This window comes from Hypanus sabinus, chromosome 12 (assembly GCF_030144855.1).
Source record: "Hypanus sabinus isolate sHypSab1 chromosome 12, sHypSab1.hap1, whole genome shotgun sequence".
NCBI classification, from domain to species: Eukaryota; Metazoa; Chordata; class Chondrichthyes; order Myliobatiformes; family Dasyatidae; genus Hypanus; species Hypanus sabinus.
In genome coordinates, this window is record NC_082717.1 from 71,594,535 (window position 1) to 71,608,297 (window position 13,763).

General features: G+C 42.9%; 1 protein-coding gene across 4 annotated transcripts in view; it reads right to left on the bottom strand.

Annotated features, from left to right (window-relative positions):
• LOC132403001 (ADP-ribose glycohydrolase MACROD1-like) overlaps positions 1 to 13,763 on the bottom strand; it is a 1,163,451-nt gene that overhangs the window by 1,135,542 nt on the left and 14,146 nt on the right. The gene's annotated exons all lie outside the window — the stretch shown is intronic.

Consider the following 13,763-nt stretch of genomic DNA (forward strand, 5'->3'; position numbering starts at 1 on the left):
ATTGACATATAACGTGAAAAAAGCGGTCTTAACACTGACCTCTGCAGCACACCACCTGTTACTGGCAGCCAATTCTTTGCCTCCTGCCAGTCAGCCAATCTTATATCCATGCTAGTACCTTTCTTGTAATAACCATGGGATCTTATTTTGTTATGCAGTCAGATGTGAAGCACCTTGTCAAAGGCCTTCTGAAAATACAAATAGACAACATCCACTGACATCTATCCTGCCTGTTATTTTCTCAAAGAATTCCCACAGATTTGTCAGGCAAGATTACCCCTTAAGCAAACCTTGCTGACTTTTGCCTACTTTATCATGTTCCTCTAAGTACCCCAAAACCTCATCCTTAATAATGGACTCCAACATCTTTCCAACCACTGAAGTAAGGCTAACTGGCCAATAATTTCCTTTCTTTTGCCTTCCGCCCTTCTTTAGAGTAGAGTGATATTTGCAATTTTTCAGGCTTCCGGAACTGAAAATTTCTAGAAACTAGTGACCTTGGAAGATTATTATTAACGCCTTCACAATCTCCTCAGCTACCTTTTACAGAACACTGAGGCATTGTCCATCCGGTCCAGATAACTCATCTACCTTCAAACCTTCCAGCTTCCCAAGCATCTTCACCTTAGTAGTAGTAGTAACTGCACTCAGCTCTGCTCAAACACTTGAATTTCTGGCATGGTGAAGACTGACTCAAATACTTCATTTCATCCACCATTTTTTTTTGTCTCCCATTAATAACTCACCAATTCTTTGCTTCCAGGTGAGCGCAATGCCTTCCATGATCACTTTGACCATCAAAATAAGGAGAAACCAGCATGAACTCCTACAGTCCCTATTGACCCTGTGCTTTCAGTCCCTGAGGCCGACGTGCGAGCAGCCTTCAGGCGGGTAAACCCACAAAAACCATAGATGCTAGTCAGGATCCTGGCCAAGTACTAAAGACCTGTGCTGACAAACTGCCTGGAGAATTAACCAAGTCTTTAACTTCTCGCTTTGGCAGTCTGAGGTACCCATGAGCTTCAAGCGGAGTTCTCTAACAATAGTGCCAAAGAAGAACATGGCAACCTGTGTCAATGACTGTCATCTAGTAGCACTTGCATCCACAGTGATAAAGTGCTTTGAGAATTTGGTGATGAAACATCAACCTCTCAAAACACTCCTAACTGAGAAGTGACTGAGATCCACTCCAGTTTGCCTAGCAGAGCAACAGGTCCACAGCAGATGCCATCTCACTGGCTCTTCACTCAACTCTGGAACATCTGGACAGCAAAGATATATCTATCAGGATGCTCTTTATTGACTACAATTCAGCATTCAATACCATCATTCTTTCAAAACTAATCAATACACTTCAAAACATTAGCTTCAATAACTCCTTGTGCAATTGGATGCTCGATTTTCTCACTTGCAGACCCCAGTCAATTCAAATGGCAACAACATCTTCTCCACAATCTCCATCAGCACAGGTAGACCACAAGTGGATATGCTTGGCCCCCTGCTCTACTCACTTTACACTTAGACTGTGTGGCTAAGCACAGCTCCATTGCCATATTCTAGTTTGCTGACAAAGATCTGGCAAAGACCTTGGCAATTGTGGAGATGACTTTCAGGGACTGAAACACTTCAGCATATAGACATTGAGAAAGAGGATGTTTCTGGAGCTTTTGAAAAGCATTAAGTTAGATAAGTCACCAAGACCAGGTGAGATATAACCCAGGTTATTGTGGGAAGCAAGGGAGGAGAATGCTGAGCCTCTTGCGGTGATCTTTGCGTCACGTTGTGGATAGTGGGGAGGGCTGTCAGAGGTTACAGCGGGACATCGATAGGATGCAAAACTGGACTGAGAAGTGGCAGATGGAGTTCAATTCAGATAAGTGTGAGGTGGTTCATTTTGGTAGGTCAAATATGATGGCAGGATATATTAATGGTGAGACTCTTGGCAGTGTGAAGGATCAGAGGAATCTTGGGGTGTGAATCCACAGGACACTCAAAGCTGCTGCTCAAGTTAGAAACATAGAAAACCTACAGCACAATATAGGCCCTATTGGCCCACAATGATGTGCCAAACATATACTAACTTTAGAAATTACTTTTGGTTACCCATAGCCCGACAGTGTTGTTAAGAAAGCGTATTTGGTGTTGGCATTCATCAACTGTGGGATTGAGTTCGAGAGCCATGAGTTAATGTTACAGCTATATAGGACCCTGGTCAGACCCCACTTGGAGTACTGTGCTCAATTCCGGTCGCCTCACTACAGGAAGGACGTGGAAACCATAGAATGAGATTTAAAAGAATGTTGCCTGGATTGGAGGGCGTACCTTATGAGAATAGGTTGAGCGTAATTGGCCTTTTTTCCTTGGAGTGACAGAGGATGAGAAGTGACCTGATGGAGGTGTATAAGATGATTAGGGTCATTGATCGTGTGGATAGCCAGAGGCTTTTTCCCAGGGTTGAAATGGCTAACACGAGGGGGCATAGTTTTAAGGTGCTTGGAAATAGGTATCGAGGGGATGTCAGTGGTAAGATTTTCACACAGAGAGTGGTGGGTGCATGGAATGTACTGCCAGCAGCAGTGGTAGAAGCGGATACAATAGGGTCTTTTAAGACCTTCTTAGATAGGTACATGGAGCTTAGAAAAATAGAGGGTTATGTACCAGGGAAATTCTAAGCAGTTTCTAGAGTAGGTGACATGGTCGGCACAACATTGTGAGGTGAAGGGCCTGTAATGTGCTGTAAATTCCTATGTTCTATGACAACACCAATGTCAAAGCCCGAATCAAAAGTAGTGATGAATCAGCATTTAGGAAGGAGATTGAAAATTGGCTGAGTGGTGTCATAACGACAACCTGTTACTCAATATCAGCAAGACCAAGGAGCTGAATATTGAAGCAACACACACAAAATGCTAGTGGAACACAGCAGGCCAGGCAGCATCTATAGGAAGAAGCACTGTCGACGTTTCAGACCGAGACCCTTCGTCAGGACCTTCCATGGCCTTCTGTCCTCTACTCTCAGATTCCCCCTTCTCCAGATCTGTATCTCTTTCATCAAACCACTTCTCAGCTCTTTACTTCACCCCTCTCCTTCTGGGTTCACCCATCACCTTGTGCTTCTTCCTCCCATCTTCTAACTTTGACCCCTTATCTTTTTCTCTCCAACCCTAATTCAGAAGGAGGAAACCAGAGGCTCATGAGCCAGTCATCATTGGTGGATCAGAGTCACAGAAAATGACAGTATGGAAACAGGCCCTTAGGCCAATCTAGTCCATGCCAAACTGCCTAGTCCCATCCATTGTACCCAGACCATAGCCCTCCATACCCATCCCATCCGTGTACCTATCCAAACTTCTCTTAAACGCTGAAATCAAAATTGCAAGCTTGCAGCTTGTTCCACACTCTACCATGTTCTGAGTGTAGTGTCTTCTCATATTCCCCTTAAAACATTTCACCTTTCACCCTTAATCCATGACATCTTGTTGTAGTCTCAACAGTGGAAAAAGCAGCTTGCATTTGCCCTGTCTTTTCCACTTCATAACTTTGTAAACCTCTGTTAAATCTCCCCTCAATCTTCTACATTTCAGGGAATAAGGTTCTAACCTATTCAATCTTTCTTTATAATGTAGGACCTCCAGTCCCAGCAACATACTTGCACACTTTCTTTCTACTATTTCAGTCTTACTTACATCTTTCCTGCAGGAAGGTGAACAAAACTGCACAGAATATCCCAAATTAGGCCTCACCAATGTCTTATGCAACTTCAACATAACATCCCAACTCCTGTACTCAATAGAAGCTGAAAATATCTACAGATGCTGGAAATCCAAGCAACACACACAAAATGCTGGAAAATCTCAGCAGGTAGCATATATGGAAAGAGTACAGTCAATGTTTCAGACTGAAACCCTTCATTAGGGCTGGAGAGAAAAAGATAATGGGTCAGAGTTAGAAGGTGGGAGGAAGGGAGGAAGAAACACAAGATGATAGGTGAACCCAGAAGGAGAGGGGTGAAGTAAAGAGCTGGGAAGTGGTCTGATGAAAGAGATACAGGTCTGGAGAAGGGGGAATCTGAGAGGAGAGGACAGAAAGCCATGGAAGAAAGGTAAGCGGGAGGAGCACCAGAGATAGGTGATGGGCAGGTAAGGAGATAAGGTGAGAGAGGAAAAATGGGAATGGGGAATGATGAAGGAGAGGCTGGGGGGGGCGGGGTGGCCATTACAGGAAGTTCGAGAAATCGATATTCATGCCATCAAGTTGGAGGCTACCCAAATGGAATACAAGATGTTGCCCCTCCGACCTGAGTGCGGCCTCATCACAGCAGTGGAGCCAGCCATGGCTATGACTCAATACATTGATCTGTGAAGACCAATGTGCCAAAAGCTTTCTTTATGAACCTATTTACCTACAACACCACTTTCAATGAGTTATGGACCTGTATTCCTGGATCCCTTTGTTCTACCACACTCCTCAACAGTTTTTATAATTATATAAAGCAGAAGAGGGTAGCTAAAGTGAACGTAGGTCCCTTGGAAGATGAGAAGGGAACTGATATTGGGTAATGAGGAAATGGCCGAGGCTTTTAATGACTATTTTGTGACAGGCTTCACGGTGGAGGACACGTCTAACACACCAAAGAGAGATGTTGTGGATGCAATGGTTGGTGAGGACCTCGCTACAATAGCCATCTCTAAAGAGGTAGTGCTGAGCAAACTCGTGGGCCTGAAGACAGACAAGTCCCCTGATCTGGATGGAATGCATCCTAGGGAACTGAAAGAAACAACAGAAGTTATAGTAGAGGCTTTGGTGATGATTTACCAAAATTCTCTAGACTCTGGACAGGTCCCTACAGACTGGAAGATGGTGAATTTCACCCCACTGATCCAAAAAGGATGTTAGCAAAAGGCTGGTAACTATAGGCCAGTTAGTTTAACATCTGCAGTTGGGAAAATGCTTAGAGCTATCATTAAAGAAGAAATAGCAAGGCATCAGGAAAGAAATAGATCCATCAGTCAGATGTAGCATGAATTCAGCAAAGACAGGGCCTGTTTGACAAACTTACTAGAGTTCTTAGAGGAGATAATGAGCAGTGGATAGAGGGGAACCGATGGATGTTAATTTACTTGGATTTCCAGAAGGCGTTCAATAAGCTGCCACATAAAAGACTTACCCACAAGAAAAGGATGCATAGAGTTGTGGGTGATGTATTAGCATGGGTAGTTGATTGGTTAACAAATAGAAAGCAGAGAGTTCGGATACATCGGTGTTACTCTAGTTGTAATCAGTGGTGAGCTAGGAGCACAACTGTTCACTATATACATTAATGATCTGGAAGAGGGGACCAAGTGTAGTGTATCTAAGTTTGCTGATGATACTAGATTGAGTAGAAAGCAAATTGTGCAGAAGATACAGAGAGTCTGCAGAGAGATATACAGATAGGTTAAGTAAGTGGGCAAGGGTCTGGCAGATGGAGTACAACATTGGTAAATGCGAGGTCATCCACTGGAAGGAAAAGTGAAAAAGCAGATTATTATTTAAACGGTAAAAAAAATTGCAGCATGCTGCTATGTAGAGGGACTTGGGAGTGCTTGTGCATGAATCACAAAAGGTTAATTTGCAGGTGCAGCAGGCTATCAAGAAGGCAAATGGAATGTTGGCCTTCATTACTGGAGGAATTGAGTTTAACAGCATGGAGATTATGCTGCAACTATACAGGGTACTGGTGAGACTGCACCTGGAGTATTGCATGCAGTTCTAGTCTCATTACTTGAAGAGGACAGAGGAGGTTCACCACATTGATTCCAGAGAATGAGGGGGTTAGACTCTGAGGAGAGATCGAGTCGTCTGGGACTATACTTGCTGGAATTGTTTCCACTGGTAGGTGAGACCAGAACGAGGGGACATAGCCTCAAGATTTGGGGGAGTAGATTTAGAATGGAGGTGAGGAGGAACTGCTTTTTCTAGAGAATTGTGAATCTGTGGAATTCTCTACCTAATGAAGCAGTAGAGGCTACCTCAGTCAATATATTGAAGACAAGGTTGGATAGAATTTTGCATAGTTGGGGAATTACGGGTTACAGGGAAAAGACAGGTAGCTGGAGATGAGTCCATGGCCAGATTGGCCATGATCTTGTTGAATGGGGGAGCAGGCTCAACGGGCTGGATGGCCTACTCCAGCTCCTATTTTTTATGTTCATATGTTCTTACATTCTACTGTTCACTGTGTAAGACCTGCCCTTATTTGTCATTCTAAAATGCATCAACTCATACTTGTTTACATTAAATTCCACCTGCATTTTTCAGCCCATTTTTCCAGTTGGTCCAGATCCAATACAAGCATTGATAGCCTTCTTCGCTGTCCACAACACTTCCAATCTTGGTGTCATCCAGAAATTTGCTGATCCAGTTATCCACATTGTCATTCAGATCAACAACAACAGACCGAGCAGCGATTCCTGAGCACTCCACTAGTCACAGGCCTCCAGTCAGCGAGGCAGCCATCTACCACCACTCTCTAGTTTCTCCCACAAAGCCAATGTCTAATCCAATTTACATCCTCATCTTGAATGCAAGCGACTTTCAGAGAAATTGTTCACAGTGGTCAACAGAAGTATATTCCAGTCAAAAGTAAGGACTGTAAGTCTGGGGAGAGCCAACCTTGGATAAGTAAGGAAATTAAAAGCTCAATTTACAAAGTCGCAAAGAGTTGTGGGAGGCCAGAGGATTGGGAAAACTTTAAAAAGCAACAAAGAACAACTAAACAAGAAATAAGGAAAGGGAAGAAAGAGTATGAAAGTAAATTAGCACAAAATATAAAAACAGATAGCAAAAACTTTTATAAAGCGGAATAGGGTGGCTGAAGTCAACATAGGTCCCTTGGAAGACGAGAAGGGGAAATTGATATTGGGTGATAAGGAAATGGCTGAGGCATTGAACAACTATTTTGTGTTGGTCTTCACAGTGGAGGATATGTTTAATATGCCAAAGAATGATGTTATAAACAAAATGGGAGGTGAATCACTGTCACTAAAAAGGCAGTGATGAGCAAACTAGAGGGCCTGAAAGTAGATAAGTCCCCTGGTCTGAGGGAATTGACGGAGGTTATAGTAGACACATCGATAATCATTTATCAAAACTCTCTAAACCCTGGGCAGGTCCCGGCAGTTTGGAAAACAGCAAATGTCACGACACTTTTTTTTAAAAAGGATGCAGGCAAAAGACGGGCAACTATAGACCAGTTAGCTTAACATCTATAGCTGAGAAAATGCTTGAAGAAATAGTGAAACATTTAGAAAGGAGCAGTTCCATTAGACAGACACAGTATGGATTCAGAAAGGGCAGGTCCTGTTTGACAAACTTACTGGAGTTCTTTGAGGACATAATGAGTGCAGTGGATAGAGGGGAACAGGTGGATGTTGTATACTTGGATTTCCAGAAGGCATTCGATAAGGTGTCGCACTAGAGACTTATCAATAAGATAGGGATGCATGGAGTTGGAGGAAGTATATTGGCATGGATCGTGGATTGGTTAACCAATAGAAGGCAGAGTTGGTATAAATGGGTATTTCTCCGGTTGGCAGTCGGTGGCGAGTGGGGTGCCGCAGGGGTCGGTGCTGGGCCCGCAGCTGTTTACCATTTACATTGATGATTTACACGAGGGGAGTGAATGTAGCGTAGCAAAATTTGCTGATGACACTAAACTGAGTGGAAAAGCAAATTGTACAGAAGATGTGGACAGTCTGCAGAAGGATATGGATAGGTTAAGTGAGTGGGGCAAGGTCTGGCAGATAGAATACAATGTTGGTAAATGCGAGATCATCCACCTTGGAAGGAATAATAGAAAAGCAGATTATTATTTAAATGGTGCAAGATTGCAGCATGCTGTTGTGCAGAGGGACTTGGGAGTGCTTTTTCATAATCACAAAATGTTGGCTTCCAGGTACAACAGATTATTAAGAAGGAAAATGAAATGTTGGCCTTTATTGCTCGAGGGATTGAATTCAAGAGCAGGGAGGTCATGCTGCAACCTATCTTTTTCCATAATTATCTTGAAAATTAAGTAATTTGTAATCACTAGATGCAAAGTTTTCCCTTACACAAATTTCTTTTACCTGCCCTGTCTTATTCCCTAATACGAGATAAAGTACTGCATACTCTTGCATTGGGACCTCAAAGTAGTGATTAATTTTTTTTTCCTGAACACAATTTGACAGACTCCATCACATCTAGTCCTCTTACAGAATGGGAGTCCCAGTTAATATGCAGAAAGTTTAAAAAATCACGAACTATCACAACTTGATATTTCTTGCAAGTCTGCAATATTTCTACAAATTTGTTCATTGAAATCCCATGGACTACTTGGTGGTTGAAAACATAGCCCCATTCATGTGGTCATACCTTCCTGATTCCACAGTTCCGCCCCTTTCCTTTTAATTGCTCCAGCTCTATCACATCTAAAAAGAACAAAACTCGGGAATATTGAGCTGCTAGTATGACCCCTCCTGCAACTAAGTCTCACTAATGGCTACAATGTCATAATTCCAGGTGCTGATCCATGCCTTGAGCTCAACTGCTGTTCCAACAATACTTCTTGTATTGAAATATACACAACTCTAAACATCAGTCCCACCATGTGCAACATTTTGATTCCTGACTTTGTCTGAGGTCTTCCAACACGTCTTCTCAACTACTCCACTATCTCTATTCTGGTACTCTGCTTACTATGCCCTGCAACTCTAGTTTAAACCATCCCCCCCCCCCCCCCCCCGCCGCTTGCAACAGTACAAACCTTTCTGCTAGCATTAGTTTCCCCTCCAGTTTAGGTGCAAACCAACTCTTCTGTTCAGGTCCCACTTTCACTGGAAGAGATCCAAATGATCAAAAATATCTTAAGTCCTCCCTCCTACACCAAGTCCTTAACCACATGTTAAACTCTATGATCTTCCAATTTCTGGCCTCACTTGCACATGGCACAGGTAGGAATCCTTGGATCACAACACTGGAGGGTCCTGTTGTTTAACCTAGCACATACTCCCTGAACTCCCTATGCAAAACCTCATCCCTCTTTCGACCTCTGTCATTAGTACATATATGGACCATGATCTCTGATTACTACCCTGGAGGTCCTGCTTTTCAACTTTCTACCTAACTTCCTGTATTCTCTTTTCAGGACCTCCTTGCTTTTCTGACCCATGTCATCGATACCAAAATGTACCACAACTTCTCAGTGTTCACCCTCCCACTTTAGAACATTATATACCAGATCTGATACATCCCTGACCCTAGCACCTGGGATGCAACATACTATTCGGGTGTCTCTTTCATGTCCACAGATCTGCTCTCTGCTCCTTTATCAATGGAATCCCCTATCACCACTACACTCCTCCTCAACCTCCTTCCCTTCTTAACCACAGAGCCAGACTCAGTGCCAGGGACGATTGCTACGGCATTCCCTCAGACAGTATCCAAAGCAGTAGATTTATTATTGAGGGGAATGGCCACAGGGATACTGCACTGGCTGTCCATTTTCTTTCCCTTTCCTAAATGACACCTTCTGCCTTCTGCAAGTTAAGGGTGATTACCTCCCTGTAGCTTCTATCATCTCCTCATTCCCCCATAAGGGTCAAAGGGCTATAGCTTTGTGCATTTCGTGCAGATGTAGTCATCAGGGAGTTTCCCCAGAGTTCTCACATCTCACATAAAAGAATATATCGCCAACCCTGGACCCATTATCACCACAAAAGCTACGTATTAATAAAGCAAAAATAACTTAATCAAAACTTATTTAGAGCCTTTGCCTGTTCTGACCCTAGCCTGCTGTGCCAAAGCCCAGCCACTCTAACAGTGTCCACTCCAGTTATACCTCAGTTCTTTTTAGTGGCCTTTTCTGAGTATCTCATAGGTCATTATAATTTCTGGACTTTTCAGTGGGCTGCAAAGCCCCAAGTTCTTTTTAAACTTCACGGCTCCTTGGCCAAACAGGGACTGTTCATGATGGTTGCAGCCTGCCAAAAGGCTTCCAGCATTTTTTCAAACCTCATGTTGCGTCAGCTAAACAGCAATTGCTTGCAATGATTGCAGCCCGCCAGTGTCTGTAGTTGCTTAACAGATTAACAAATTGAATTTTAGTTGAACACTAACAAACTTCTATAAATGTACTGTTGAAAGTATCCTGACAGGTTGCTCATGGCCTGGTTTGGCAATTCAAATATGCAGGAACACAGGAAGCTGCAGAGAGTAGTGGATTCTACCCACATCATGGGCACATTCCTCCTCACCATTGGTAGTATCTACAGGAGATGCTGCCTCAAAATAACAACAACAAGAACAACAACATCTTCTCACATCATGCCACCTTCTCACAGCTACGATTGGGCTGGAGGTACAGAAACCCGAAGTCCCACACCTCCAGGTTAAGAATGACTACTTCCCTTCAACCGTTCTGTTCTTGATATGTCTCGCAAAACAATAATCACCACATTTTACCAACACATTATCTTCACATTATTTGATTTAATTGTGATTTTTTTTTCTTGTTAAAGTTGTGTATAGTTTAGGCTTAGTTTGTTTTTTTATGAATGCTGCTTGTACAAAACTATATGCCGATGATGCTGCAAGTGAATTTTTTCATTGCACCTGTGCAAACATGCATTTGTACAAGAGAATAAACTTGACTTTGACATTGAAAGTGTCTTTGACATTGAAAGGTCTCTCAAAACAGCTTGTTGTTAAGATATTATTTATGCAGGATTTAAAAACATTGTTTCACAGGAAATTGAGGGCAGAATAAATGCAGTTTTACAAATACCTCAAAAAATGTGTTGTGATACATCAGAGTTCTAATAAAAGTTCAGATTAGATTCAGCTTTAAACTTAGCACCACTAAGTTAAATTTGATCACATCCACTCCAATTCTTTCATTTTGAGATTCACCAATTAATTTAAAATGTTAATATATTTGCAGGTTTAATCTGCACAGTACAGTTCAAACGAATAAGTCAATACAGGTCACATCAGACCTACAAGGACAGAAGGTTTTTCAAACCAGAGATTGGTTGGAATCTGGAACACACTGACCGAGGAGATAGAAACCACATATTCTCGAACCTTAATAAGCACTTGAATCAGGAAGGCTTAGTAGACTGAAGATTAAGTGCTGCTGATTGGAATTAGCATAGCTGGGGGCTTTGTGGTTGGCATAGGGCTTGTTCCCAAGCTGTACAATTCCATGATATAGCATTTCTATGCAAATTTAATAGCTAATATTCCATTAAAACACATTAACAAGATGGCATTTTTAAAAAACTGGTAGTCCTTATAACTAATACTAGATATTTCTTTGAATTTCAATTTTTTTATATTAAAATAAACTTTATTCACCATAAAAGAATAAACTGTGCAATGTTTTTTCATTCCTCATCAAGGCATCAAGCAGAGTTCTAATACATTCCATAAAACTAATAAGACTGTTGCCACTCCTATGGCACACTGGGGTGGTATACTATGACACTAATTGAGGAGCTTCCTCAACTAACCCAGCCCAATAGCAAAAGAAATCTACGTTGTGGTCCGTTCCCACTAAGCCCTTCTGGTAGCTCCACCAAGCTTCATTGTGTCCATCAGCACGTATCCGGCTGACTGGAATGCAGCAGTCAGTAGACATCTTGATATGCCGGCAGACCAACAGACTTTGGGCAGACCAAAGGGTGTCTTTCACCAAGGTGATAATCTTCCAGCAGTGTTTGATGTCCATTTTTGTGTGACCCTGAGAACAGCTCGTAGATCAGAGCAGCTGCACAGGATGAACCACGACACAGACCTTTGCATCTTTCACTATACCCTTTGCAAACCCACAGTCCGCAAAGAAGTGAGCAACTGCTTTGTACCCACTAATCACCCCTTGAGCTGCACATGGTGAGAGTGATGGTCCAGGCATGCAGAAAGGATCTGACTACAAGGGCTCCTTTCACTGCCAGCCAGGAAAGGCCTTGGTGCTGTTGGTGAGGTCTGATGCCTTGATGAGGACTGGTGTGTGTTCCCTTGCTTCCCCTACCTGAGGTTTACAGTCAATTCCTTGGCCTTATTGATGTTGAGTGCAAGGCTTTTATGACTCCTCTCAACCAGCTGATCTATCTCACTCCAGTACACCTCCACTTCACCATCCAAAGTTCTGAAAATAGTGGTCAAATTTGTAGATGGCATTTGAGCTGTGCCTAGCCACACAATCGATGTAGAGAGAGTAGAGCAATGGGTTAAGTATTCATCCTTGAGATGTGCTAGTGTTGATTGTCAGTGAGAAGCAGATGTTATTCCAATCCACACATTTGTTTGCAGTATGTGGGAAGTCAGGGCGAGCATAGCGGTCCCTGATGACTACATCTGCAAAAGGTGCATCCAGCTGCAGCTCCTGACAAACCGTGTTAAGGAACTGGAGCTGGAGCTGGAGCAGGAGCAACTTTGGATCATTCGGGAGGCAGAGGCAGAAATAGACAGGAGTTTCAGGGAGATAGTCACCCCTAGGAGTCAGGAGACAGGTAGCTGGGTGACTGTCAGGAGAGGGAAAGGGAATAGACAGTAAGAGCAGAGCACCTGTAGCCGTTCCCATCAGTGATAGGTATACGGTTTTGGATACTGTTGGTGGGGAAGACCTACCAGGGACAAGTTGCAGTGGTTGCATCTCTGGCACCGAGACTGGACCCTCAGCTCAGAAGGGAAGGAGGGAAGGAGGGAAAAGAAAAGAGCAGTAATGATAGGGGATTCAATACTTAGGGGGACAGATAGGTTCTGTGGAAGAGATCGAGAATCCTGGATGGTTTGTTGCCTCCCTGGTGCCAGGGTCCATGATATCTCGGATCGAGTTCTCAGTATTCTCAAGAGGGAGGGTGAGCAGCTGGATGTCGTGGTCCATGTAGGGACCAATGACGTGGGTAGGAAGAGTGAGGAGGCCCTGAAAGGTGAGTTTAGGGAGCTAGGTGCCAAGTTAAAGGACAGGACTCCAGGATAGCAATCTCAGGATTGCTACTAGTGCCACGTGCAGGTGGGTTTAGAAATAGTAAGATGGTGCAGATCAACATGTGGCTGAAGACATGGTGCAGGAGGGAGGGCTTCAAATTTATAGATAATTGGGCAGTTTTCCAGGGAAGGTGGAACCTGTTCCAGCAGGATGGTTTACATCTGAACTGGAGGGGGACAAATATCCTTGCAAGTAGGTTTGCTAGAGAAGCTCCAGTGGATTTAAACTAGATTTTTGATTGAAGAAAAGCTAACTTTGAGGAGATGCGAAAGGATTTAGAAGGAGTGGATTAGGACAATTTGTTTTATGGGAAGGATGTAATAGAGAAATGGAGGTCATTTTAAAGGTGAACTTTTGAGGGTACAGAATCTATATGTTCCTGTTAGGTTGAAAGAAAAGGTTATAAGTTTGAGAGAGCCATGGTTTTCAAGGGATATTGGAATCTTGGTTAGAAAAAAGAGATATCTACAATAAATATAGGCAGCATGGAGTAAATGAGATGCTCAAGGAATATAAAGAAAGTAAGAAGAATCTTAAGAAAGAAATTAGAAAAGCTAAAAGATACGAGGTTGCTTTGGCAAGTAAGGTGAAAATAAATCCAAAGGGTTTCTACAGTTATATTAATAGCAAAAGGATAGTGAGGGATAAAATTGGTCCCTTAGAGAATCAGAGTGGACAGCTATGTGTGGAGCTGAAAGAATTGGGGGAGATTTTGAACAATTTCTTTTCTTCAGTATTCACTAAGGAGAAGGAT